General features: G+C 37.7%; 1 long non-coding RNA gene across 1 annotated transcript in view; it reads left to right on the top strand.

The window, feature by feature from the left end:
* The window catches only part of LOC308064465, a 53,696-nt gene extending 26,444 nt beyond the window's left edge, over positions 1 to 27,252 (top strand). Inside the window, exons 1-2 of the long non-coding RNA XR_013928394.1 lie at positions 1 to 9,935; positions 24,653 to 27,252. The exon at positions 1 to 9,935 is cut by the window's left edge and continues 26,444 nt beyond it. This is a non-coding gene — a long non-coding RNA (uncharacterized lncRNA). The remainder of the gene's footprint in view (positions 9,936 to 24,652) is intronic.
* The last annotated feature ends 639 nt before the right edge of the window (positions 27,253 to 27,891 follow it).

Below are 27,891 nucleotides of genomic sequence, written 5' to 3' on the forward strand. Positions count from 1 at the left end.
GAAATATAACAAAAAGAGAAAACCAAAAGAGACATAAAATGATTTTCATATATCAACAAATTCTCTTACTCTCCAAAACTACAAAATCAACCTCCATTCAAAATATCCTGACTAACAGCCTCAACAAGAAACATTTTCTGTAAAGAACTCTGATTAGAGTACATACTATTCCCTCCGTTGATTAATTGAACTGGCATTTTGATTACATTTAATTGAACACATTAAATAAGTTAATGCTGTGCAGTGATACACCAATGCATATAGAGGGCTTTTTAATTTAATGTAAACAATTATATCCTAAATCACACAAAGCATTGAAACATTCACCTTTTTTTTTTTTTTTTTTTTTTTTACTCAGTAAACATCATTTCCCTTCATATATTTTGAGAATCATGGTTGTGATCAAGGTTGTAGAAGCACTCTTGCGAAATAACTTCAAGGCTTTTGATTGCATGCTGGCCAAGCTTCTCAAGGCACCGGCTGTAGCTCTGACTTTGCCACAGAACAACCTTTCTCAAACAGAGGAGAACTAATCCTCTTGCCAATGCTTATCTGCTCCAAGGGGTTTTACAGTCAAGAATGAGGAAAGGAGGAGGTTGAAATAGTAAAAATAATGGTAATAAAGGGTACGTTGCAGGTCTATTTTGAAACTTTTGGGTTTACACCTGTTTGAGATCAGATCATTCATTTGCCTGGGATAGTGGGAAGGAGTTTAAACGTGAGGGGTATTTTACAACAAAAAAAGGTGGTTTAAAATCTGTCAGCTACTTTTATTATTTGCTAGATTTGATCAACCAGCAAAAACACACGTGCTAATTGTAAAAAATGCAAGAAGATCCAACTTTGCAAAGCATGTTTTGCTTCAGTTTTCTCAAATTAGGGCCTTACTTTGCACACTGTTACAAATATTCTAGCTTCCACTATAATGCTGCTCAAGGTAAAAATGCATTTCTTACCTAGAACATAAAAACATTTTGCAAATATGTATTTGTTTAAATGAAATGAAATGTTAAAGGCTGAGAGAGGGATAATGTACAAATAAAATTGCAACATGAGAAAAGTAAGGAAGTTTAAGGCCTCAAGTAGACTGGAAAATGCCTTTGCTAATGTCTGAAGGTGAACCAGTAATATTCTGGAATATTCTGAAAGCCCTTCCAGTATACATATAACAGAGCTGATTCTTTAGTACATTTAAAACTCAAGAAAGGAGAACCTCTCAAACGTTATGAGTGACTCAGAGATAAATGTTAATTTGCAAGTAATAAATAGATAAATAAATAAACCATTTTTCAAAGCTTATATGCTGCCTTTAGCAGAAGTGGAACAAAGAAAAAAACCACCATGAACAAGAATCTGCTTATTAAAAAGTAACTCAGTTTTTTTAACAAGATGAAAAGAGATAAAGGAATATACAACAGCAGTCACTGCAGGTACATACGCACAAGGACAAGAATGAACATGCCATGGTAGGAAAATACAATACATAACATACTGCTAGGGCCATTTTTTTTTACAAAACTGACAGGAATCAATTAATTACTTGTAAGGTAACTGATTATTTAAAAACAAACAAGCAAGCAAACAATAAGAAGAATAATTTTTAAAAGACTCTTTAATGAGCAGACATTTAGTACATTGCTAAAATTAACTTTGTCAGACTAGCTTGGTGTCCTTTCCTAGACCTGAAAAAAAAGTGAGATGCAGTGCAAAAAGGCAAGAGGTAAGAGGAAGGACATAGTGCATAGGAGGGATTCAGAAACATTGCCTGGATGTGTAGGGAGGTGTTAGCAAAGTCAAAGCTCAGCTGGACCTGAGACTTGATAGTTACACAAAGAGAAGGGCTCGTATATTAGTAGTAAAAGACTGAATAAGGGGAATGTGGAACTGTTGCTGAACGGGAAGGATGGTTCAGTGCCAAGGGAGACAGATAAAGCCGAGGAATTCAGTGTCCCCTTTGCCTCAGATTTCTCCAACTATTAAAGAGGACTTCAGTAATATTTTTTAATGTTCGTGGGATCAAAGACCATATTGTATTTTCATTAGTAAAATTACAGTTTGGAATTTATTGTGATGACAGGGAACTCTTTCCCAAAGTGTCAACCTCCAAAATAATCACACTTTCCTTATGTACTTCATTACAATTCTTTTACTCAAAATTCCTGTCTGAGTAGTTATTTATGTTTGTGATGCACACAGTTTAGAGCCGCTAGGCAAAGTTAATGAGGAGAGTCATGTCCCCTGTCAGTTCCTTTCTTCTGAAACAGGAAATTAGGAATTCATCTTCATAATGTGGTTGGGCAAAATCATTCATATCTGAAGCTATCAACCAGCAACCAGGGATGTCAGAACAAGAGGTCATGAGCACACCTAGGGCTGATTTTGACAGTGCCTTGTCCCAGGAGCAGACAAAGAACTCCAGTGAAGAAACCACAGGGTTTATGAAAGTCAGTGAGGAAGCACTTTCCCAGTGGATGGGCATTTCATTAACACCTCTTTTTGAAGGGCAAAATGACATCCTGGCTACAGTATGCTGAGGTCCTGACCCTCCTCAAGTAACCGTCTAATTACTACCCTCTGTCAAACCTTCCTTTTTGGAGAAGGTGATTAAGGAGGCAGTTGCTAAGCAACTTCAGGAGCACCTGGACAAAGTGGGATTTTTAGACTTCTTCCAATCTTCAAGTAATGGTTTCCAGACAAGTTTTTATAACGGTGTTAGCTTCATATTTCATAATACTGCTCTTGGGACACTAATGAAATATTGCTTTATATCAACTCTTTTAATGTCTTTCACATATATTTCAGTTATTGATGATTCAAGTCATCTTATGCTGAGTAACAGAAAGATCATGTTATTAACAGAATTTTATAAAGAATTTATGCATATAAAATCAAAAGTATTTTACTTATATTCATGAGAAGCAAAGCTCACCTTGAAGAACAGATAATGATTTTATTCATATTCATCTCCATGTTTCTCCCTAAATCCCAGATATCAAATATGCAAATCCCCTAGCTTCAGTCAAGTAAAAAGAAAAACTGAAATTGTATCACCATCAGGACTTCAAATAATGAAGCCATGAATATAAAGATCTGTGATAAATGAGTTTCTAATAACAATGGGGTTTCTAATAACAGCAGGAATCAGATTATGAGAGCATAAAGTGGAAGTTTCATGTACGAATGCTTTAAAGAACTACAACCTTAAGTTTTCTTTATTGCTTAAAATGAGGAATGATGCAGACTGTAGCTGTCAGAAGTTCATCTGTGGACCTGCCAAACCTCCTGCTTTCACACAGCCCAGGGCTCAGCTGTGAAATTGTGGCTAAGAAATTAAAAAAGTGCCACAAAAATCAAACAAGCAAACAAGCAAACTGACAAAGAAGCTTTCCCTCAGAAAACCTGCCCAAGCTGGAAACACTTTGATGGTATGAATTATCTAGGTTTGTTTAACTAACTTAATATATTTCTATAGATATTCTGCCTGATGTCAAATAATTGGTCATTTTTCATTATATAATTACCTGAAGCAAAGATATAATGATCTTTTTGTTTCAAAATGTTTCTAGAAAATTATTCTGTTTGGCTCCAGTAAGACAGAGGAAAGAGGGGTCAATCCAGTGCTGCTACAAGGAGTGAGAAACTCCTCTCCCTAAATTCAGACAACTTGTCTGCAGGAAGCAGCTGGGGTGAACTGTGAAAGGGTTAATATAACGTAGTGCTAGTGTGTAATTTCAGCCCTATTGCCCTGCCGTATTGACTTTCTCTATTATCAAGTTTCTATTACATAACCAGACTTATGCCGCAGCTTCGAGCATCATGAGCATAAATCAACGAGTGGGAGCAGCCGGCAAAGGCAGACAGGGAAATTGTTTTTAAGTCCCACGGACATTTGGGTCTCAGTCTGAAACTCTAGCAATGCTCGTGAACTTGTGACTGTAGAAAGTGGTGTCGGTGGGGGTGCTCGGCCCCTTTCCCGAGGTATGTCAAGCTCTCCACTGCTTAAGCTGCTAATAGTATAGGAGGGTGGAGCAGAGCTGAGGGAAGCGGGAGTCAGACAAGGCTCAAAAGCACCATGGAACAACACTTTCTTCTATCACAGCTCCCAGTGTGGAAGGTAGAAGTACCTGAACATTCATTTTCCCTGGCAAAGTGATCTTTTTTACTTTTTTCAGCTCTTTTTATCAATGAACTAGATACTGATAAGGAAATTTAAGCTGTAGAAATATTTTTTTTTTTCTGATTGAACATAGAAAATAAGGCTATTTAGACAGTTTCTTCAATACCAAGACTAGGTATAGTACAATTTCTTTCTGCTTGTCTTTCTATTTTGTTTCAGAGGAGCTTATTTCAGGCAACAAGACACATGAAAAATATCCAGTGTCTTCTGGGGGAAGAGCAACAATAAAGAGCTATATGTTTTCCTGAGTCAGATGTGCCATTCCTATATGCCTGTTAATGGTACAGCATCACCCATTCCTGATTATCATGCCTTCAGTAACTTTCAGAATAACTCACAGCCAGGAGGGTGTTAGGCAGATCAATGGTCCTTCCATTCTGAAAAGCTAAAGACTGTGGTCTGTTGTAGAGCATTCATGTCTACCTAGCAGGAAAGGTCTCTCCAGAATGTCCCACCAACCTGGTACCCGAGCTGTAGCAATACAGAGATCCACTAGAATGCAGCATGGCTGCACGTTGGCACACAAATGTGGATTTCTTTTGCATCAAACTCAGGACAGCCTAGGGTACAAGTACATCCCTGACACTTTTCCTACCATGGACTCTGTCCTCGGTCATGCTGAGCACTCTTGGCTTCCACTGCAAAAATGTAAGCACAAATGTAAGCTTAGAAGGAATCTTCACTGTCTTGGAGGGGATAAGAACAAGACCGTGACACTAGCAGAATGGTGTTTTCACAAACTTCACTAAAGATAAAAAGACTTTCCTGGATCTTTGCAACTCCCTTTGTTCTTGGGTGATTTGAACTCTTCCTGGTGTAGCGCATGACCAATTTCCCAACATGTTGTATCTCTTTTCCCATCACTGCCATGAGGATACTTTCTGTCTGTCTTAAGAATTAATTCCAATTTGACAGCATGGATTTCTTCTTGGGAAAGAAGCACTGCTTTAGGGATGTTGCCATTTCATGTTTCTTTATCAAATTGTGTTCAGTTGGGTAATTTGAAATTAACTCATGTACCCTTCCTGGGCTAACACACCCTCCGACAGTTCCCAAATGAGCCTGTAAGATTGGGTTGTTTCCTTCCTTCCTTCCTTCCTTCCTTTCACTCTTTCTTTCTTTCTTTCTTTCTTTTTCCAGAGAGGAGCTGTGGCATTTTCCAAAGCAGGCAATTGCATACTCTATATCTACAATTATACCTAATGGTAGCTGATCAAAGAACGCAAAGAGGCAGGATTACCTTCAGTTCTTCAGTGATTGTGGAGTCAGAAACAATTCCCTTTACAGAGAATAGCTCTGCCCAGTATGTGTGGTGAATGATCCAGCTGCCTTTTGCCCGTGGAAATCCAGTCAGGAAAACATTTTCAGGTTCAGCTTGTTCTTATGCTCCTTTCCCACTTTCCAGGTAGATACTCTAGCCGGTTGATATTGTACAGTGCTGTCACCTTTAAACAGTCTTTCCAAACACTAAGGTTATAAAAAATTTTCAAATTCCTAAATTAAAAATTAACATTTTTCTACCCAAGGGATTTTTGCAAATAGCACTTATCTCTTTTGCCTCTCTGATTTACTTAGGTAAGCACTTCAGAGTCATTGTACTGCAGTTTTCTTGAATGAAAAAGAGCAATACAGTGTCTTGTTTTCTGTCACCATTGCGGAGTTTATATAACATTTACACTCAGAAGATATGAAACTCTCCAAGTATTAAATAGATGGCCTTACATTTGTAATACTTGTTCTGGAAGTGACATTTTCTTCTTATTGCCATTCAACATCAAGCTGAAAACAGTTCTTAAAAATTAATGGCCTATGCTAAATAGATACTGAAGGATCAGTGTCTAATTTTAGCTAGACTATATTATAATAAGTAATTACTTTCTCTCATATCATGTTTATATAGCATGACCAAGTTTAAATACCTGATTTATTAAGACCCTGAAATGAATAATACAGCTTCCTGAAGCAAGAGCAAAAAGCCTAACTTAACTCTTTGAAAACTTTCCCAGAAGTTTCTTCCAGTTTATTCAAGCTCCATGTGAATGAACTGGTATCTGTGCTAATACACTGGGGAAGTATATCAAGAGAACTGTGTCTTAACAGCTTTTTGTACCATAATGTTTTGAAGCAAATCACCCCTTTCCCTAGAACATTTCTTTGGATTTTCTGTATGGTCAGTTAGGCAAGCAAGTTACAGTGTTTTCTAGTGCCTTGGTGCACACAACGATACCGACAGTCCATCCAGCTCAGGACGTGGTTCTTTCCTCTTTCTAGACAAGTTCACAAGACACATACACTGCCAGCAGTGAGATCTCATTTCTAGCAGAAGAAATAAGATCAGATGTAAAATCCAGTACTGTGTAACGGGACTGAGGGATTCAGTATCTGTCCCTTAGACTTTTTTAAAGGTCTGTTGGCATCAGATTCTCCTTTCCTCTAAAGAGATGGCTCTAGAAAGCTGCTCTTGCTGCGGTACTTCCTAGATAAAATGCTAAAGAGCTGGAGCATGGCTGTCTGAACCTGTATCAATAACCATTCATTGCCAAGAAGTCTAGAGCATTCATAATGCCATTTTTTATCTTGTTAGCTTCAAAATGCCTTGTAATGATATTATTTTTATGTATCAGTACACAGAGATCTTACCACAGAGCACAGCTCCAATATAACATGCTCTATTCAAATATAAAGCAAAAAGATGGTTTCTGCCCCTAGAAGATCACATCTGAATATGACAGATAAGTGAGTTACAGACATAAATAGATGTGAAGTAAAATACTGGTCAGCCTAGAAGGTTGTATTCTTACAGTATTAGCTGTCTGATCACTTTTTTGGGAGGAGGGAGGAGGTGAAGTGAATATAAGTAGTGTCTACGTACATTTTCTGCCTTTTTCCAAGTGCATGTAACCCCATTTTTAAGAAGTGCATACCTCACACAATAATTTTTCTTGCTTGGATGGTTGCATTTTCATATTTCACTTTGTGTCTTTAGTAGGAAAAAAAAAATCACGATAGCATCAGAACTGATGCAAAACTCAATAAAGGTAAACATATCTCTGTATGCAAGCATGTGTATACATATTGAGTATGTATGGTGTTTTATACACACTGCCAGTGCAGTTTTCTCTCCCTGAACAGCTTTCACAAGTAGTTTCATTGGATTTCCACTACATTACCAGCCATTCCAGGCAAGTGACATTATCAGTCTCACAGTAATGTGAATGAGATTACATGTGATAATGTCAAACAGCAAATGTTGAGGTACCCAGTTCAATCGGCTGTAACTTGATTTTGAGAAAAACTACACTTGAATCAAAACCTATGTCTAGACATTATAGCCAAAAGAATTTTTTTGATTGCTTTTTTAAAAAAATCTTTTAAATTGTTTCAGAATATATTAAACATACAATAATCATAGTGTCTGTATGAAATCCAGATTTGAAACTGAGTGATATTGATGACCACATCTAGCTCTTAACATTCTGGCTTATGCAAATACATTGACTGTACAACATTGTCATATAAATTCTGACAAAATATTGTTATATTAGAATTTTTTTATTAACTGAAAAATTGACAATAATAGCAATGCTTTTGAAAAATTCTCATTTTCAGAGAAATTCTGAAGCTCTAATACTTTTGAAAACCAAAACTCCAGGATGTTAGCAAAACTGATAATCGAAGTGAAAAATATGAAGAAAAATGTAGATTAGAAGAAACAAAATCTCATCAAAATGTTTCAAGGAGAAAAGTGGTTCTTGTTATCTTGATCAATGTGAGAGAACAATTTAGAGCTATTCATACAGTTTGCATTGGCAAGAGCATTTCAGGGCTCACATAAAGTATAACATACACTTCCTTTCCTGGGCTCATCTACAGTAAGCAGTAACAACGAATTTAAATGTGGGTATAAAATTTGTTTCAACCAATGATTCACAAAGGAAGCCTTTCTATATATAATATGGTGTTCATCTCAGAAGAATGTACAAGGTTTGGGTTTTTTTATGCTCTTGGGTGATGGGACAAGTGGAAAGGACAACAAAAGCTGTGATACTTTGAAAGGAGACCTATAATACTGAAGGGTTACTACTTTTTTTTTTTTCCCTCCAGAAAGGCCATCTAAAATAATATGGACTTAAAATTCTACCAAGACATATACGACAAAATGTAATTTGTAGTTTAAATTATATTTGTATGCTGTTACCCCAAATAATATATTATAAACCAAACAATTTATGTTAAGTGCCACAAAAAATTAAATTCTTATTTCAGTACAAACCCCAGCATAGATATAACTAGAATTATTAGTGGCACTCCTGTAACATAACAAATGTTACTATTTTCTTGCTGTCCCCTCTTGCCTTTTAGTAAGATACTACCCATAGAAAGCATATCCTGCACATCCAGACATCAGACAGATAAAGCGTTCTAAGCAATTTTGATAAGAAAGAAACAGCGGGGCGGGGGCAGGAGGAGGGGGAGGAATATACTAAAAACTCCCCCCTGAACAGATTATTTTGAATAATATCTTACAGAAAAACAGCAGTGTACACCAAAAATCTCTGTCCACCCATTGCCTCGTCAGCAGTTTTATTCTCAACTATTAAATACCTTAAGTGAAAAGAAAAGCAGAACAAGGACAGAAACGTCATGTACCCTGAATAAAATAAGAATTGCTATTAACAGTGCTTTTCCCCCCATTTCCAGAACAGGTAATGGTTTTTATTCCTTTTTGAGCATGAACTCATGCAGCTCTAATGACGGTGATTCACAGACACACTGAGGTAATGCACTTCAGATAAGAAGGACATTGCATCATTTCAACAGGTCTCACAATGTAAATATTAAAGGGAATTTCACCATGGCATCAGCTTTTACTGTAATCAAAGACTCCAAGGTATGATTACAGTTAAACAGGTCACACAGCGAAATAGACTCACTGAGGCAGTAAGATGGTCCTGATCTAAAGAACATAAGGCAGCAGACACAAGCCAATTCTCTTACTGTATAATAGCAGATAATGTTATATTATATCTTTTAAAAAATCAATTTAAGTTATGCTCCAGCCAACTGTTTCTGTTTAAGGAAAAAAAAAAAATCTAACATGAGGACTGCACATATTTGTATCAAAGTTAAACACTGTGGAAAGAGGCTGTAAAATGACATTTTTCCTCACAGGACAGGATAAGTAGCAATTAACTAAAGTGTGCAAACGAAATGTCTTGTTTAAAGACCTGTGGTTTTTTATGTGCTACATTTCATATTTGGAAGGAAACAAGAAATCCCATGGTTCTGATACTTACTTTTAAAAATAGAACTCAGGAAGAAAATATGGCATGTAAACGTGTGCCTCTCTCCTTGAGAGAGCAGATAGCTCCTGGACCTCTTGTCTGCTTAATCTTTTTTATAGAGTCCTTACCTGAACCTGCCACGAGCCACTTCCACCAAGGCCTGTGGTTCCTCCCCCCTCCCAGGGGACAACTGGGTGTGAAATGGAGAGGTTTATTTATGTAGGGTAGGCAGCTGTTGTGAAATACAAATACTGCTCCACCTAGAAGTTAGAAAAAGCAGCCTAAAGCTTAAGATAGTGAGGTCTGGGTCAGCCCTTCCTACCTGTGGGCATCCCTCTAGGCCAGGCTTACACATGATGTGCTCCAGATCCCTGCACTTGAGCTGCTGCTGTTGATGAAGGAGGCAGATACCCATCACCCAGGCAGAGGCACCACTTGGGAGCCAAGTCACAGACAACTTGTTTGCAAGAAAGGTTAGCACGATATTTCTCAAACTTCACTCTTTCCTTTTATGGATTATTTATTTTATCACATTTATTACATAAAAGCATAAAATATTCAAACACTTAATGCTTCTTCACTTAAGGAAAGCCCCATAAAACCTGACTGACTTACTGGCTAGAGAAGTAAGATGCTTGACTGTGTTTTTTCTAGACAAGTGCCCACTTTCCCCCCAGAGATGGATGCTGGGAAAATTCTGAGGAATTACAGCCAGGATTTTGTCCTATGTATTAGTCTTATCCTTGTTCAGAAGTTCTAAAATTTCTGTGGGACTTCAATGCAATAGCTGTGCATGTGCTCTTTAAACCTGCTTTGCATCTCATAGCCCACATGCTCATGGTGTTCAAGCACTGTGGTCCGGCAGCAAGTCTGAGGTATTTTCAGCAGTGTTAAGCTTGCTCTGTAGGTTTATAAAGCGCCAAGTTGTATTTTGTAACCCTGTTGAGGGAACTATATGTTCCTATGGATCACTGTGCCTTCAAAAAAAATGTGCCTAAGCAGGACAGGTTTAAGCAGGACATAATTAAAATTCGAGCTAGTCCAAATATTTCTATAATGTGGGGCTGTTCCGAATGGACCTTCTTCACATTATTCATACAAATGAGAGTAAAATCTGAATCCAGATTTTTGACTTGCTGGATTCACTGCCATGAATGCTATATATGTGACACCATCATTTTGCTGGCCAGCTCTTGCACTAACTTGCATGTTGGGGGCGAAGTCTGTAGTCTCCTTTCTCTCTTGTGTTTTGTGAGTGGTTGGATCTTATGTCTCCTCATCACTAAGTATTCCACATACTTCATAATGCTGCCAGCAAATTGGGGAAGAGTTTTCCACTGCACCTTCTTAGCACTCAGGAGCCCTTTCCCAGGTTGTCTAGAGCTGTGCTTTGCAGTGTAAGTAACTAGAACACGAGGACGATTGACTCCTTATTCCCTTAGTCTCCCAGTGCCTGTAAATAGAGGACTGCCCATCATCCAGCTCTTCAGGGTGAGTTTTGCCTCAGTAAAGAACTCAGCCAGTTTCTGAGCACTGCAACACCAGGAAATCCTCCTTCTCGCTACAAAGGCTTATCTCTACAAATTTTTTGAAACACTTAATTGTGTAACTAGGACAATGTTTGTGTTATTTCTTTTTACCTGTTCCTATAGGAAATCACTATCTATGGGAAGAAGAGACACTTAGTATGTTTGTATCTGAGAGAAATTCTCATTTATTTTACTCAGAAAAAGAAAAAGCGTCTCTCACAGATCTTCCCCCCAACCTTCTTTATTTCCCCAAGAAAAGCTCTGTGTATCTGTTTCCAAACTTTATCTTGGTGACAGTTTTCCATAAGAAAAAACTGGCCTGCTTATTTAAGCTCCCTCATTGTATACAAAATGAAAGCTTTTATTGTATCATGTTACATATATGGTGAGGTAGGAGTGAGAGTGTATAAAAGAAGTCCAGTATCTACATTTGTTCATTCATTGCATCAACATATTTAGTTGCCTATTCACATGAAACAATAATGCTTTTGTATAAATCTGATGTTAGAATCTAGTCTACCATGTAATTCTTATTCTACAGTCTATGTAATTTTCATTTTCTTAATGCTTGCTTTACACTTCGCAAAGATACAAAAGTATCTTACTATTTGTCTTAACATCTGTTTGGGAGAGGCTTTGCCAGGGAAGAAGGGCTAAATGACGTACTGTGAAAAGAAAAGTGTACGGATGTCACATGCCAAGCTCTGGTAGAAATGACATGTTTAACGCCACTCAGCTTTATTTGTTATTAGTGTGCCAATGGGTCTTTTTTGTACACACTGAATCTTAACAACATCACTGTATTTATCTATGTGTACTTATATGCCAGAGAATTACACAGTGGTATGTTCTGGTGTTAAAAGGGGCTAGATTCTATATCTGTGCCTAGTTAGAATTGATTTTGAAAGTTCCTCCTTTTTCCATTGGAAGAAAGTTTACTTACGAATAAAAAATTTGATGATACTTGAAGTAGGGGTTTTCAATCAAAAGACTCAGTAACATAAGGAGAGCTGCTAAATAAAGAACCACAGTCAAATAATTGTGCCTGATTTTCCTAATATTAAATGAGGAACTTAAAGTAAAAAGTAGAGTTGTTTACACTGTTTGCCTGCCTTCACTGTATCTTTCATTGCAAAGCATTTGCCTCAGACTGTGCCCATGCTTGTCCTGCCTGCCTTCCTCTTACAAGTTTTAAAGTAAAAGAATACTCTGCCTTAGGCGGTTAATCTGGCTGAGACTGTCCTCAGGGACATGTCTTCCATTTTTTAAAGCTATTTCCAGATTAAATGACCATCCCAAGCTGCCTCTTTTCCACAGCATCATTGCAGACTTTCAGCTACCCCAGTTAGCATCATTAAATCTGCAGCAGCTTGTCTGCATATACTGCTGGTTCAATGTGCATTCTGATATCTGAGTTGTCACACGTACTCTAGTATCAGAAAACTTGTATGCCACAAATTGACTAGCAAAGAATCATTTCTTACTTTTTGCTTTTTACAAAGACCAGTCTCTTGCCTCTGGAGGTTGCCTGCTAAGCTGCAAACACTCCAGTTCCTATCTGATATCTTTTCTCTGAAAATCAGCTTTTGGTCTTCTGGATCAAAAGCTGAGTGGGTGTATATCAGCAGAGGTGGCTGGAGCTGAGCCAGCCATGCTAGCCGGGCCACCCCCACGGAGGCAAAGGCATTCACCCATGGCATGAGCCCAGCTCTCAGGCAGATAAGCCATGGAACAGCATCTCCTTCTTTAAATTTTTCCTTGTCCACTTGCTTTTATTGGAGCATCTTACTGTGTATGTAACTGCATAGATATATTTGTACCTTAAGCACTCAACTGCCTTAAAAGATGAACAAAAGTCCCAAATATTTATATAAAATGCAAGTTTGAGTATTCACAGGAGAAGCAAAGTGTCCGAAAGAGCATTCATGTATTAGCGAAATGTGCATACACGCACATCCATGCACAGGATGCCCAAATAAGTATATGATGTCAATGCACAATTTCATGTGCCTCAATTTGCCGTACCACCGTATAAATGAACAGCAAGTAAATATGCAACATAGAACTTCATACAGATATCAAAGAATTCTGGTAGGCTGGGAAAAAAAAAAAAATAAAGTTTTACTTTTCTGTGCTGCTGTAAATGCTGAACTGAGGGGAGCAGCAGGGCCAAGGAGCAGATGCTGCTGGGCAGGGACTGATGCCTCCGAGGCCAGCTGCAGCAGGGTCCTGGGCACATGGACAGAGCTGGGAGAGGCTGGCCAGGGCCAGTTAGACATCCTGGTGCCTTCAGAACCCTAAGTGTACACAGTTTTGAGCAAATATCCAAGCAAAATGTAATAAAAGAGAATCTTAGCAGCAGTTTTAATTACACCAGTAAATGCTTAGCTTTTAAATTACCCTTCACAAGGCATGGGGAGGGTGGGCTTTTCGGGTGACCATCCTAAATGTCTTGCACACATGTATGCATAAAAGAAGACAATTTTAATTATATTTTTGTGGAAGTCCTGCTGTCAGGATTATCACAAACTCTGATGTTTCTCATCAGCTGAGCTCCAGTTAGAAATGAAACATCTCAGTTTGACAGTAAAAAGATTTCAGAGCACACCAGTCAGGTCCTGGAAGGGAGCAAGCTGGCACAGTGGATTATAAAAATATTCTCATTACACAAGCATTCAATTCTTGTGATTAAATGCATTTCACAGCGAAGGGAAACATATCATCTGGCTCTACTGTTTGTGGCAAAATGGGTGAATTTAAGCAGAACGGGAGGGCTTACATACTAAGACTGAAGTAGTGTCTTTAAGCAAACCTACAGTTACTGGTATGCTCACTGTCACGGCCTCTTAGAAATGGTGGAAACAGTATTTTGCTTAAACCTTGAAATTCCAAGACTACCTGTATCCTGTATTACCCTACACAACTCTTCAGCTCTGACCTCCTTGTTCCAAAGTGACTAAAATGCAGCTTTCCCCCAGTCTCTCTTCAAAAAGCCTGCAAAGTTTAAGAATTTAAGAAGTTATATTTTGAGTCCCCGAAATGGTAACAATTTGGCTGTCACCACAGTAAGGCGGGCAGGAGCTACGTGAGAAGTGTATCCTTTCTTCTGCTTGCTATGTTGAGGGAAGACCCGCAGCCAAGGAGATGAGGCACCGCAGAGGTGACCTGCAGCCACCCTGCTCACACACCAGGGACATCTCCCAGCCTGCAGCCACGTGGCTGCTGGTGGTCCATACAGCAGCAGGAGGAAGGCTGTAAAATGACTGCAAAACCCACCCCAGTATACATTTATATGTATATATGCCCAGTATACATTTATACGAAGTTACTACCCCTGCAAGAAAGTGCATGAATAACATTAGGGGGAAAAATAAAAGTAGTAAACTAAAATTTACAGTTCTGTCTCCTTTTTGCAAATTGCCAGAGAAAAATTATGCAGTCTGCACCCCACAATATGGTAATTTTAAAGTTGTTTTATCGAGGAAATAGTTAATCCTTGATTACTGGGGGGCGGGGAGGGCTGTATGAATCTTTGATTAAAAAGGTCAAGAGACAGTATTTTAAATCCAACAGGGTTAAAGTTTCCAAGGAAATGCTTATGGCTTATTTCCAGTTACAGTTTGTTATTAATGCCTGGTGCAAGTTAGCATAAAAATAAAGCAACAGTAACACAGAAGTGTGTTCTTCAGCTTTTCCTGCTAATGGCAATGTTATAATTCAGAAACTTTAAATACTTTTTGATATTCAGATTCTTCTCTGTGAGCTTAAGTTATGCTAAAGAAAAATTTACTCCTGATAATAATTTTACTGAGATCAACAAAAATATTTCCTTGAAAACCTTCTATTTAACCTAAATAAAGATTACAAAAATAGGCTCTAAATCTAGTTCTTTCCTTGCTGTCAATATTAGGAACAGTATTTCACATACGTCTTAATTCCCTGAGGTATACAATTTGATCATGAATCAGGTACTGGGCCTGAGCATTTATTCTTAGCCTAATGTCATTTTCCTTACCATCCTGTTATACTGTTTTTGAATTTAGCCTACCCTATTAAAAATTATTTCTTTAAAATACCTAATGAAAGTAGGTTCTGAACATTTTCTCTTCTTTATTGTGGAATGTTTTTAAACAGAAGGCAGCACTTAGTTCCCTGTGCCCATGTTGGTACTCTTTTATTTCTTATTTTTCTCTATACATTTTAATTTAGAGCATGCACTATTATTTTTGTTGGCTCACTCTGCTAGACTCAACTGTAACATCCTTTTCCAAAATGCCCCCACAATAAAAGCTACTCAACCATAAAAAAATTAATGTAAGTAATGAAAAGTTGATATAAACATCAGATTTAAGGATTTGGCTTAAATTTACACACACAAGGAAATTCCAGGCGCTGTAAATTAATGTTGAAAAAGGTTCATCCGATCTTTCAGATAGATGAATGAGTAGCTAGGTAGATAGGTAGATAGACAGAGAGATAGACAGATAAAAGGTGGTTACTGAAGGCTCCTGGATAACTTGTATATTGATTTCTTTAAAAAGCCTGCTGGAATATTCATTTTCTGCACATGCACTGGAAATTAAAATTCATAATATATGCATGCTATACACTTTATACATCAAAACACAAACACAGTTTGGCAGAAAGAAAAGTGACGTTAATAAAGCAGTTAGATCTAAAATAAAGTATTTATTTGAAATGTTATTGTCATATCAGGTTTTGTTCTGGGAGAATATTGTTTGTTTTGAAATCACAGGTCTAGTGACCCTGTACCGGCAGGGCTGACAGACATATATCGCTCTCTATGCAGAAACCATGGTGATGGTCACCTTATACATATGAATAAGTAAATAATCGATATTACAGCAACAACACCTAGGCTTCCAAAATATAACGGTGACACAAAATAATTGGCTAATCAAGATTTTGGAAAGATAAGGATCTTTTAGTAGAAGCACGCTTATGAGGAATCAGAAGCTTTGAAGCTTTAAAGCTTTTAAAGCTTTGAGGGATGTAGAACTAAGCGGAGAAAAATAATGCTCTTGCAGTTATAATAATTAAAATTAACCGTAAGAACAAATGAGTAGTGTTACATAGATCAGCTTCCTTTTGTTGCAGAGCAAAATACTCAGGTACTTACACTAAACAGATTTACGCTTTATAAATGTTTATAATGGCCCAATTCTTCTAGAAATGGCTACAGTTTTTCTATTATTTTATTAAAGAAAAAGAAGTAAATGAGCTTCTAGTAGTTTCTGTAGCTTCCTGCAATACCTCAGACTAGGAAGGGAAATTTCAGTGATAAGGCAGAAAAGGAGTCTGGCAGGTAAGAAGTATGTAACGGTGGTTGATTTTTCATATCCTTTTGGTTTGATTTTTGTTCTGGCACTGAACCTTCCTGAGCCCTGACCTCAGCAAAGCTGGTGTCCTCTCTCAGGCACTGACAAGATGCAGTAGGGGAACCTGAGACCTGGCTGCACTTACTGATGCCTGAGCTGCGTGTGAATAGCACGCACCTCACACGGCGATTTCAAGCCAGTGGAGGAGATGCAAACTAGATCAAATCCCCGGGTTCCAATTCACCACAATTTTGCCTGTCCCCTTCCGCACAGGCAGGGTGGGAGAGGGGCCAGAGGGTGCCTGAGCGCCCAGCTTCATCCCGAAGAGCGCTCCCCCTCCGCCCTGCCTCCCCCAGCCCTGCCGCTCCGGGATGAAAGAGGGGTGCCATGCCGCGTAAATTCAGTCAGATTGGCAATGTACCCGTCCGCATTCTCAGTCTTGGTGCAACGCTCCATGACAACAAGGTGAGACGGCAGAGGTTACCCGAACAGCTGCTTCCTAAGCCAGAAATTCCAGGCATTGAAAACCATCTGTCTATACATTCACAAATGTATATAAGGGCAATCTATCAGGCTGCAGCACTGCAGCTGCCACTCCATCAGGCCTGCTTCCTTTCTCCAGGCTGAACAATAAGAGCTAGTTCTTCACTTTGTGTCACACAGAATGGCTGATTTGATTAAGTCCCCAACTCTCATTATGCTAGGTAGGGGTGTAGAATTTCAATGATAATCCATAATGCATGACCAGTTTGTCGCCATGGCAACATAAATTCAAGGTTACTAGCTCAGACGCATAATTGGGTGTGCATTGAGTGCTGAAGGAGGGCTGTTAAAATTCTTGTCATAGAAGAGTAGCATCCATCATACTGTCTGAAATTGCAAAGTACTCATAATCAGAAAGAAATATCCTTGGAGAAAAATGTTAATAAAATAACGATTACATCTAATATAATTGTTTAAGTTTAAAAAACCAAAGTGGTTAAAGCATTTTAGTTAATAAGAATGGAAAAGGCAACTCATTAACCACAGAAGACTTCAGCTGAACATTCCCCACCCCCCAATATTTGCATTGTAAGATGGACCCAAAGCAGTTCAGCTCTGAATCTGACTGATTAGCTCAGGATCTAATCCATATGATACAGTAAAAGGTGACGCTTCACATGCAGACAGCACAGTCTTATAGGCATTGTTTGTCCAGTTTGATCTTTTGTGGGTAAACAAATCTTCAAAATTAGCTGCACTAAGGATGAGGACTTTTGCGTGCCGATTTTTTTAAATTTTTTAGATGTTGCCCTGAATTATTGCACTATACAGCAGCCATTTTAACTACCCAAGATGAAATAGGTAAGGTCAAATTGAACAGATGGAAACAAGACATTTAAAATCAGCCTGAGAAATGCTCTAGCATGTGTATAGTAGGGAGTGATCTTACTCCAGCAGATGGATGGAATAGATGACCTAGAAAGGCTTCTCTTTTTCTTTTTTTCTCTCTCTAATTTCTATGCTTTTGTGACTGCAACATACCCGAAAGCTGGCATTCAGTATATTATTGTAGTGTGGGGAGGGGACTGGGTTTTTCTTCTTTAAAAATACTCTGGTATACACCTCTTCTGTGTTCCTATAATATTAGCAAGACAGACATGATGCTTGCATTACTTATTCCCAAACAAGCCTTGTCTTTGATGACCATCTTTGCTAGCAAAGAAGAATAAGCAAATCAGATTTTACATGAGCACTTCCAAGATGTCAGAGGCTTAAACCTAGCATGTCATTACATGAAGAAAGATCATTACTAAATGAATATTTTCCTCAGCTCCAACCCCATTCTCCCTGATATTGTCTTGACTTGCATGTATCTGTTTTATAGCCTTGGCAAATTCTAGCTGAGATGCTGCAGCATATGGTTTTATTTATTAGGATTTCTAGTAGAATTTGACATTATTTCAATGTATGTTTCTCTACCAAAATTAGGAGAGTTTCTTCAAAGGAATGAAACCTCAGTTTATGCCTTTTGAGTCAAATCTGTCCCTTTCTTCTGGGACTGAGCTTTTATGTAATTCTGCTGGAGATGCTTATGATTTGTTAGGTGAGTTGCTTAAAAATAACAATAGAAAATTCCCATTACATGGAAGTGGAAAGGCTCAGTAAAGAAAATATTATTCCAGCATGGATTTTCTGCAAAGATTAAACCAATCTGTTTGGGCTTTCCAGATTTCAGATTGCACTGCTTTCTAATATACTCTGCATTTACATTTTGCAGAGAGAAATTGTAGGGAAATTAGTGTACACATAATTTAAACTGTAAAACTATAGTGAATTTTAAAGCATGTTTGAAAGTGCATTTGGTGTTGGCTGCTTTTTATACTTTTGCAGGTTTATTTCTGAGCAGGTTGTATTTTGAGAACTGATGATTTTTATTAACAAAATTTCATTATTTTTATGAGGCTAGAAAACATGGGCGGTGACCTGTAATTTTTAAAAATTAATTTTTGTGCTGAACTGTACAGCTTCTTTTCTGAACAAGTGAGTCTAAGTCATGCTCTCTTGTCACCATTTAGAAATTGTTCAGATCTGCAAGTAATTTCCATTACAGAAAAATGTGCTGGATCATAAGCCTATATGTACCTCGTAGGCAGTAGGATTTTTCACATGAGTGAGAAACGGCAAGATCAGATCCTACAGTAATGGAGGCTATGGTTGTATCATGCTGAATTCATTTTTGTCTGTGTGTAAGACCTAGTTTTGTACATAAACACATATATTACTGTTCAATATCAGGATAGGACTGTATGCTCAATGATGTGTTTTATTTCAATACAACCTGGCTTAATATGAAGCTTGCAAATATCGCATCTGGAGGTGTATTCTCCTCTTGATGTGCACATGTAATTCCAATTAACATTAAGAATGTTAATGAGAATATGCCCCTCTAGGGGCTGCAGAGGGGGAGGTGAGGGAGCAGGTTTGTAGTTCTGATTTAAATAACAAGTGACTTTTGTGGAGAATACCAGCATGTGGTCTCATGCACTTATATTGTGGAAATGCAGTGGCTCTGAATGAGAGCGCACAATTTACACATTGATGCTCAGTGATGCTTAGCCAAGTGAACCCGTTGTTGGGGGCAAATATTAAATCCCAACGTGCCTTCTCCAGGAAGGAGTATTTTTTTTAAAACGTTTAGTTCTGTATTTGTGCACAGGCATAAAAGACTCTGCTATGAGAGAGAGGGCTGTGGGTTCGTGATTTATTTTTTTTTAAAGACTAGCTTAGTTTGAAGGAGCAAACCATTTAATTACTTGTTGTTTCTCAAGTACACAGAATGTATAGAATAGCTTTCAAGGCCTCAAGCAGCAATGTGCTGCTATGCTTTGATTAATTTATGTGGTGTTCTTTCAGTCTTCCAAGGAAGAAGTACATTTAATATCAGGTTTCAAAACAACAACAATATGCAGTTAAAAATGGCTATTAAATCATTAGCTTTTCTTTGGAAGTGTGATGTCACTGCTCATATTTTGAGGAATTGTAAGCATACAGTAAGAATGACTATAGCACTTCGATTTCTGAAAAAGGAAGGTAACAGATTGTGAAGTTGTTTTAGAGGCAAGAAAGTATGCAATAGATGTCTTATAATTGCAAGCAAATGTGGTTAATAGATTAAATGGAATTACCATTTCATTTTAACAGATGAAAACAGAGTCAGTGTTTACATGTGGAATATATTTTCCCATGTTATTTAGCCAAAGAATAAAACCACAGAGCAGCAAACAAGGATAAGGTGCAAAATGGCTATGAAAAAAAGTAGAAAAAAGAAAACCAAAATCCTTTACAAAACAAAATCCTAAAAAAAATATTTCTCTTTTCTATTATTTTTTTATCCTGGTAATGATTATTGCAAGATGTGAAAATGATGAAGAAATAAAAAGACATACTACTGTTTTATGCCCCATCCAATTCTTTTGTTATCAGTGACAGAAAAAGAACACCCCAAACAATATAATTTATCTGTTTTGTCAATTCTTTCTGCATAAACTTTCTGCATGCCTTTCCAATTTACACATGGAGAAGTGCGGGTCATTTCATTGATCTGACACGTCACATTTCATTGTGTTGATTTCAATGCAAGTGTTATCGCAGGATGTGCAACATGCAGCCAGCAGGTTATATTAAAAATGTATAGTGAAAATGTGTGTTTTGTAGATGTCTTTTACCGTGATATTTTTTAGGTCAAACAGTTGAAAAGCTGTTCTTTGAATAGCTATTTTATACATTTTATCTGTTGGGTTTAGTATTTTTAAAATTTATATTTTGTAAGTACACAGTGGTATGTTTGAAATTGTAAAATGTGGTGTACCCTGACGGTTTAACATATTCAGGGACTGGTCATATAATCTTGGTCACATGGGTAACCCAAGGCTTTTAATAAGACTATTACAGACAATAAGAAATGTCCCTGTGTTTATGGAATATAATCCAAGACTTAGATTTGTCCTTCTTCCAACTCCTCAAGTAATTCTGTATGAAGTCTGGGGTTTTTTTTGTGAAAAAATTATCTTGCACATACTGGTATCAATGCTCATGCAGTCCCGCCTCTCAGCATGAAAAACCTACATGGCTACAAGATAAGAAGAGGTGGAATAGTAATAAGGCATGATGGGAAAATCAGGACTATTATTAGCAGATGCAGGTGAGTGAATCTGTTTAGGAAAAGAAAGGCTAGAGCAATTTTTTAATCAGAAGTTTTCACCCCATTAATCTATTTCTTCAGTTTTGAAAAAGAGGAAAGTGTTCACTGCAATACCTCCGTAGAGTTCATAGCAGCTGGGGGGGAAGCTTTGAAGAAAAGTCATTAAATCAGACAAACAAAATAAAGAAAACAAAAGCAAATTAAACAGATTAAAGTGGGGGAGACGGATGGATGGACAACAGGCAACTTGATGACCAAAACACCGAGTCTAATAGTTGATTAAATCTTTGTTCACCCCATATTGAGAGGGCACACATGTGAGCAGCAAGAACCAGGAAACAGGCTGCTCCCGGTTCTCATAGTGCAAATCCAAGAAATTTCATTAGTCTATACAGTCATTACAGAAAAGATCAGAATTTGTCTGTCTGATTCTATCATCAGCCACATTAACTTGATTTCATTAGAAAAATTATTAACAACATATCTCCATAGAAAAATGGGAACAGAAACATCCTCAGAAAAGCAGCATTTGTGAAAAAAATGTTTAAAATATCAAGACAAATGACAAATTTTCCATTAAAATGTGAGCAGTTCTTTCTTCCATTGCTGATTTTTGATAATAAACACACACATTATTCTTTTCATCACATTTCAGAGGCTAAAAAACAAAAAAGACAAAGGAAAATAGGGAAATAAATATGGAAATATATGAACTAGTATACTAGAATTTCCTTGAATTCAAGACCACAACCCTGAATTCAACAATCTTTTATTGAATCATTTGCAGTCAGAATTTCCAAAAATAGAGAGAGGAAGATGTTGCAGTACCTTTACAAACTGCATGGTCTCTTGAAATGAATGTAACGAAAACAGACCTGTAGATGTGATGATGCTTCTGCTGTTGGCATGCCTCAGACCTGCCTGTTAGTATATCACTTTTCTGGAACGATTTCATTGTTTCACAATAGTCTTTAATGAAGAAGAAACTGCTGAAAGAGAAAAAGGCATGACAAGGATGAAATTCTCTGACCTGTGGTCTGCAGAAGGTCATGTTGGTTGGTCATAATCTATCAAAACAGTAAACGTAATACACATCCTTTAGGTGTTTCAAGGATCAGTGGCAATGTGATTTCCAAAAATTTACAGTGGTATCTTGTGTGCTGAGAAATGATCACAGCTCCTCATAATATTGAACTTGTCTTGAGGTGACTGAAATGGGTCATTAAGTTAAATACTACACCCACAGAAGCTCTGAAAAAAATCAGAATAATTGTTTCTCCTCTTAACGGCAGCACTAGTGACCTATCTTTACTATTTGGAGGGTCAGGAAGCGAGAGAAGTATTTTCTTGTTTTGCTTAAACTTTTTCAAAGTGTTTTCTAAGTGTAAAATCAGTTGTATATCCAGCAGAAGTACCAACAGCATCACAATAGTCCCATGCTCGATCCCCTCCGCAGTCCTTTGCTGCTGCTAGTGATGATACTTGGGGAAAGAAAGCTGAGCCTAAAATAGATTCCCTATCAAAACTGCTTTCCTATCAGTTCAACTGCTTCAGTTAAAAATGTCATTTATTTTTAAACATTATGCACAGACCATTTGAACCTTTGATGTAGGTAGAAACATACCATTATATGTATGATAATACCAGTGTAGCTTGTTCATTTCCTTTTCTGCACTGGAATCAACTACCCTGATATAATCACTTCATGTCATTATAGCTGGGTTTGAAAAGGGGAAGATGGCATGTGACTTGCAGCTTTACTACTTTAAATGAACCTGCATATTTAAAGCAATGCAAACTCTATGTTTAGATAGGGCTTCAGGCCTTGGAGAATCATGAATATGAGTAATTTACTGTGTCTTTTGCACAAATTTTTCCAAGAACAAACCCCAGTCCTTGCCCAAACCCCTTATTAATGAAAAGCAGCTAACCCTGATTATCATGTAGGGCACAGCAAGTGTGTTGAAGGGATTCTACTCAGATTTTAGCTGATGTGATTGAGCACCTATAACCTTGTTTTCCCCTTGCCGAGCTTAAGCAAAGGTGTTTCATCATAATGGGAATTATTCCCAAGTCAATTTTCACAGGTTTTTACTCTTTCTCCTTTCAATCCATATGATCACAGTTAGCTTTAACAATGAAGAAAAAAAAAAAGAGACTTTGGTTTACCGTGAGTACATTTTATTATCTTCTGACTCAGAAGTGACTGAAAATATTTTGCTCTGCCCTTACAAAAATCAAGCACTGTTCTGCAGAGAACAAGCAGGGAGGTGTTATGCTGAGGAGATAGAAGCTTTAAAAGTTTTGCACATGACAGATGCAATTAAAATGAAATAAAAATAATAACAACACAGCATTTGAATAACAATACGTATCCCAAAGCACTTCACAAGTAGGTCAATATCATTTTAAGCATTTGATTGTTGCTTACTTTAATGGGAATGGTTTAAGAATGAAAAATAGTTTAGTGCAGTCTTCCTCTCTTTGTGGCAGTTCAACAAATGTGACAGTTTCTATAGAACATCCTGGCGCTGAACACTCAGACATGCAAAGCCCAGCCAATGCTAAAGTTCATCTCCAGCTGCACAGGAATAGCAGTGTTATTTTCAATGGGGTATTTTAATAATGTAAACAACGGTAACCAAAACAAAATGCAGATCGGTTACCACCATTCAGCCTATTTTTATGATTGATCTTCATATCTAGATCCAGTATTCGGGTCTCCTTGAAGCTGCAAGGTGTGGGATGGGAGGGGGAGCGGTATGTACACTCTGCAAGACTGAAGCATTAATGAACATAACATAAGAAATCATATATGGAAAAGGAAGCCAGTTTTTCATACCACCATCAGTATTCCTACCCTACCAAGAGGTTTCATTAGATGATATTTAACTCAGATCATTACCTTTCTAGCTGACATTATCCACAGGAAATCACAATTTCACTATGCCAAAAAGAAGTTAAATGGCAAACTCTATTTCATTCCATACACTTCAACTGATTTTTTCAACTGATAATTTAAGGCAGAATATTCTCTGTAGTCTCCATACAAATGTGTATTTCTGTGTGGATGGAATCCTTCCTTTGTTTTTACTTGATTCTCCTGGAAACAGATAAAATTATATCCTTGAAGAAGCTGTTTAACAGCAAATCTTTTGCTTTTATGTATTGCCTGGTTCTCCAATTCATTAAACTCAGAGATCTCACCTCTCCCCTTAGAGTTACACACTATGAAGTATTGGTTTCACTCAAGGTTCTTCGCTGGGACCAGGTCTCCCTGTTCTGCTGGAGGACCAGAACACTCTGGGGGTGCAGGTCCCCCACGCTGACACGCAGATACTGCACTGTACTGCCCCGGTCCATGGGCACCACAGTCTCTCTCCACTGCCAGCTGCCCTTCCTCAGGCTTTGGGCTTCCTAACCTCCCTTTACTTGCATCCCTGTTTTGTTTCCAATTCAGCTCTGACTGACGTCCCCTCCAGCATTTCAGCTCCAAGGCACAGAATGCAATTCCTAGGCTTTCTCAGAACATAAATGTAAACACATTTTGTCTAGGAAGACTTGGCATCAGCATAATGTGTGGCTGCTCTGTACCTTGAAAGCTCTTTGGAGCAGTAACCAAAACTTTTGTGTTACAGGTACCCAATGTGGAACTGTTATCTATTTCAGAACCTCAAAGTCTTATTAAAAAGTAAGAACACATTTATGATGCTGCTAATGCTTATGTGCTCTTTAACTAAGTTTAGAGCACTTTGCCATATGATCAGCAAATAATTCTTTTTTCCAGCTCTGACATTTGCTGGCCCAGAAAGGTCATCCTAAGATCACCCCACCATGACTGTAACCAGGCTGATCCCATGTATGGACCAGATGAAGTGCCTCCCTCTTCTCTTCTTTTCTGGCTGTCACTATGCTGCCTGGGGCTAGGACACATTTTAATTTTACCAGCAAATTGGGCTTTATTTAGGTTTGAGAAGATCTCCAAGGGAAATGTTGGTGTGATATATGTAATGAACATGCGTGTATTAGTTTGATGTATGTCTGATGTCCTTGTTGCTAAAGGAGTGTTCACATTCACAACTGGAGTAATCCAGGATTAAGAGCTTGAGGTCTAAACTTTCCTGTTTGTCCTTTTCCCTTTACATCATCAGTTGCCTATCTCAGTTTTAAAGCATCTTCTTCAACACACTTAGTATAGTATAAAGCAAGAAACCTGACCTATCTGCTTTTAGTCATAAAAAAAAGCACAAGGAATTTTTGAAATCATAAAAGCAATGAAAATGCATCCCAACAAACCTAAAATTGGATAATCACATAAATTTGTTTAAAGGGCAGCACACCAGATACTTACCAGATTAAAAACAGTATACCAAGTACTTTCAATTGCAAATTTTATTCTTTTTCTTTCTGCAGGACTTTTCTGTTTGTTCACACAGCTGAAAGTATTATACAATGTTGTGCATTATTTAGCCTGTCTTTTTCTTCATGGTACTCCTCTTTCTGAGTTTCTTCAGCCCCTTCTCCTTGTTTATTGCATCAACCATAAAGGAGGTTTAATTCCTTGTGCATTTTCTGCTGCACCCCTAACTACTCTTGAAGCTTGTTTGCATTTAGGGCTTCTTCCACTTGGCCTGTAATACCAACCTCACCCCTTGTTATATTTTGAAAAATAAGGTTTGTGCTTTTCCTGATGTTTCCCTGATGTTTAATATCTGTATCCTTAAACTTTCTTTTTTCTTTTCCTTTTTTTCTTTGTTTTCCTGACTTCTTAAAAAATCAAGTAGTCATGGGCAACTGACAGCTTTCTGGTATGTTAAGCCAACTGCCTAATATGATGACCATAATTTTTCAATTTTTTTTTTTTCTTATCATTCCTTCCACACAGCTGTATTGTCTCTTGTGTTACACTTAACTTCTGAGCTTACCAGGAGAGGGACCTTCATTACCTTCATACCTGCACAGCAATGAGGAGGCAATGGTTCACAAAGACAAAGTGGCAATAATTCAAGACTGAGACTTTTCAAGTGCATAATAACAATAACAGTAGCAAAACCAGAATCATTGTAGCTGTGTATTTCTCAAAGAAAATTTTTCATATGAAAAGCCCACATTTTTTTGCTGTCTTGTGCACAGGGTTCTGATTGAAAGTATATCCGCCCTTTGTGGACCGCGATTGCACCCTCTCCCTTTCCTACTTTCTTGAAATGATGAGTTGTTTCTCTTTGCCATCTCTGCTTCTGGCCAGTTTGGTTTCTTTAGTCTACCAGGAGTGCTGGTCACACTGGCATCCAGCCACCTTTCCCATAGCCAGGCAGGTTTATACCCTCCTCCTAGCTGTCCCTTTCCTACTTTTTATTTTCCAGATTGAAAGACTTTTGTCTTCTTTGCAAATTTCCTCTTTGAAAACAGGCTTGTACTCTGATAGTTTGAACAGATTTAACCAAAACCTCTATAGAGAAAGGGAAGGGGAAGGGAAAGGGGAAGGGCAAGGCAAGGCAAGGCAAGGAAAGGAGAGGAACCCCTGTGAGTACTTATGTTACCTTGTTTATCTTAATAATACACCTCTTGGTCTTTGTACAAAACCTGATTTAACTTTGGTGTTGGCCTTGCTGTGAGAAGAAGTTTGAAAGAGATGACATCCAGAGGTCCCTTCCAGTTCATTTTTTTCTGTTATTCTATAACTGCCCAAAAAATCATGAAGAGGTGGGTCTTGTTTTGGTATGAATTCTGAGAAAGCTGAAAATCATTGTTTTAGTCTCCAGGGTTGGGTTCTGCCTCATTCAATTTAACACACTTAAGGATAGTTTCCATGTCAAAGCCTTTTAGTCAATGGAGAGAAAGAAACATCTCCAGAATTACTTTTTTTTTTTACCTTAGATGTCTGACATGAGCTGAAATGGGCACCTGTTTGTCTCCAGTAGCAATAAGAGAACTACATGCAACCAACTTTCTGATGCTTGAGCTGAGAAAGATGAACCTCACCTTATTAGAATTACCTATTTTGCAGAAACATACACCGCTTGATGAGTTATATTTTCCTGGTAACTTTTCACCTTCAAGATGACTGCATCTTCACCCAAAATTTGAAAGGAACAAATCAGACATTTGAATTGAGATGTAACAGAAACATTATACCAAGACATAAAACCTAGTATCAAAAATGACAACCTGTATTCTTTTCTGATAACCTTTTCCACTGACTAAACCATGTAAGTGTGTGTGTGTGTGTCTGTGTGTGTGTGTGTGTGTTTGTGAAGAGAAAAAAAAAATCTTGTTAGTATCAAGCCCCAAAACCTCTCTAAGGAAATGGAAATGTTATTTGATATTACAAGTCAATGCTGCATTGTTGACACAGCTCTCCCTGCCAAGCATCCACTTGCATTTATTATGTTTTTACAAATGCTGAACAAACCATCCAAGATCATATTGGGACTTAGAGCACGAGGTTATCGTTAATAGCAGGGAATTAACTATGTGATAAAACATTACAAAACTGCTGAAACCAGCTCATGACCTAAGTGTACTCTGGGTTCAACGAGAATGTTAAATTCATGTGGTCAGGCTATTAATAGCCACATGCCACTAATAACAACAATAAACCATGTCTGAAGAAACTGTTTGATAAAGAGGTTTATTTGGCAGTAAGATGTAGGGCAATCATCACTGAAGCCTTCTACATACACTGGCAGAGCACAGGATAGCTCTAATCAGGTCATAGCTATCTGTTCTGTATTTGGAATATTAAATATTGGAAAGTCTGGTCTGTCAACTACTTTCTTTCTCTAGTAATTGTCATATAAAAAAATGCAGTCAGGATCTTCAGTTTCATTATTTTAAACTACTGTAATTCCACTTTTTCTCTTCTCAAGCAGTGCTT

This window comes from Falco punctatus (assembly GCF_963210335.1).
Source record: "Falco punctatus genome assembly, chromosome: 5".
Lineage (NCBI taxonomy): Eukaryota > Metazoa > Chordata > Aves > Falconiformes > Falconidae > Falco > Falco punctatus.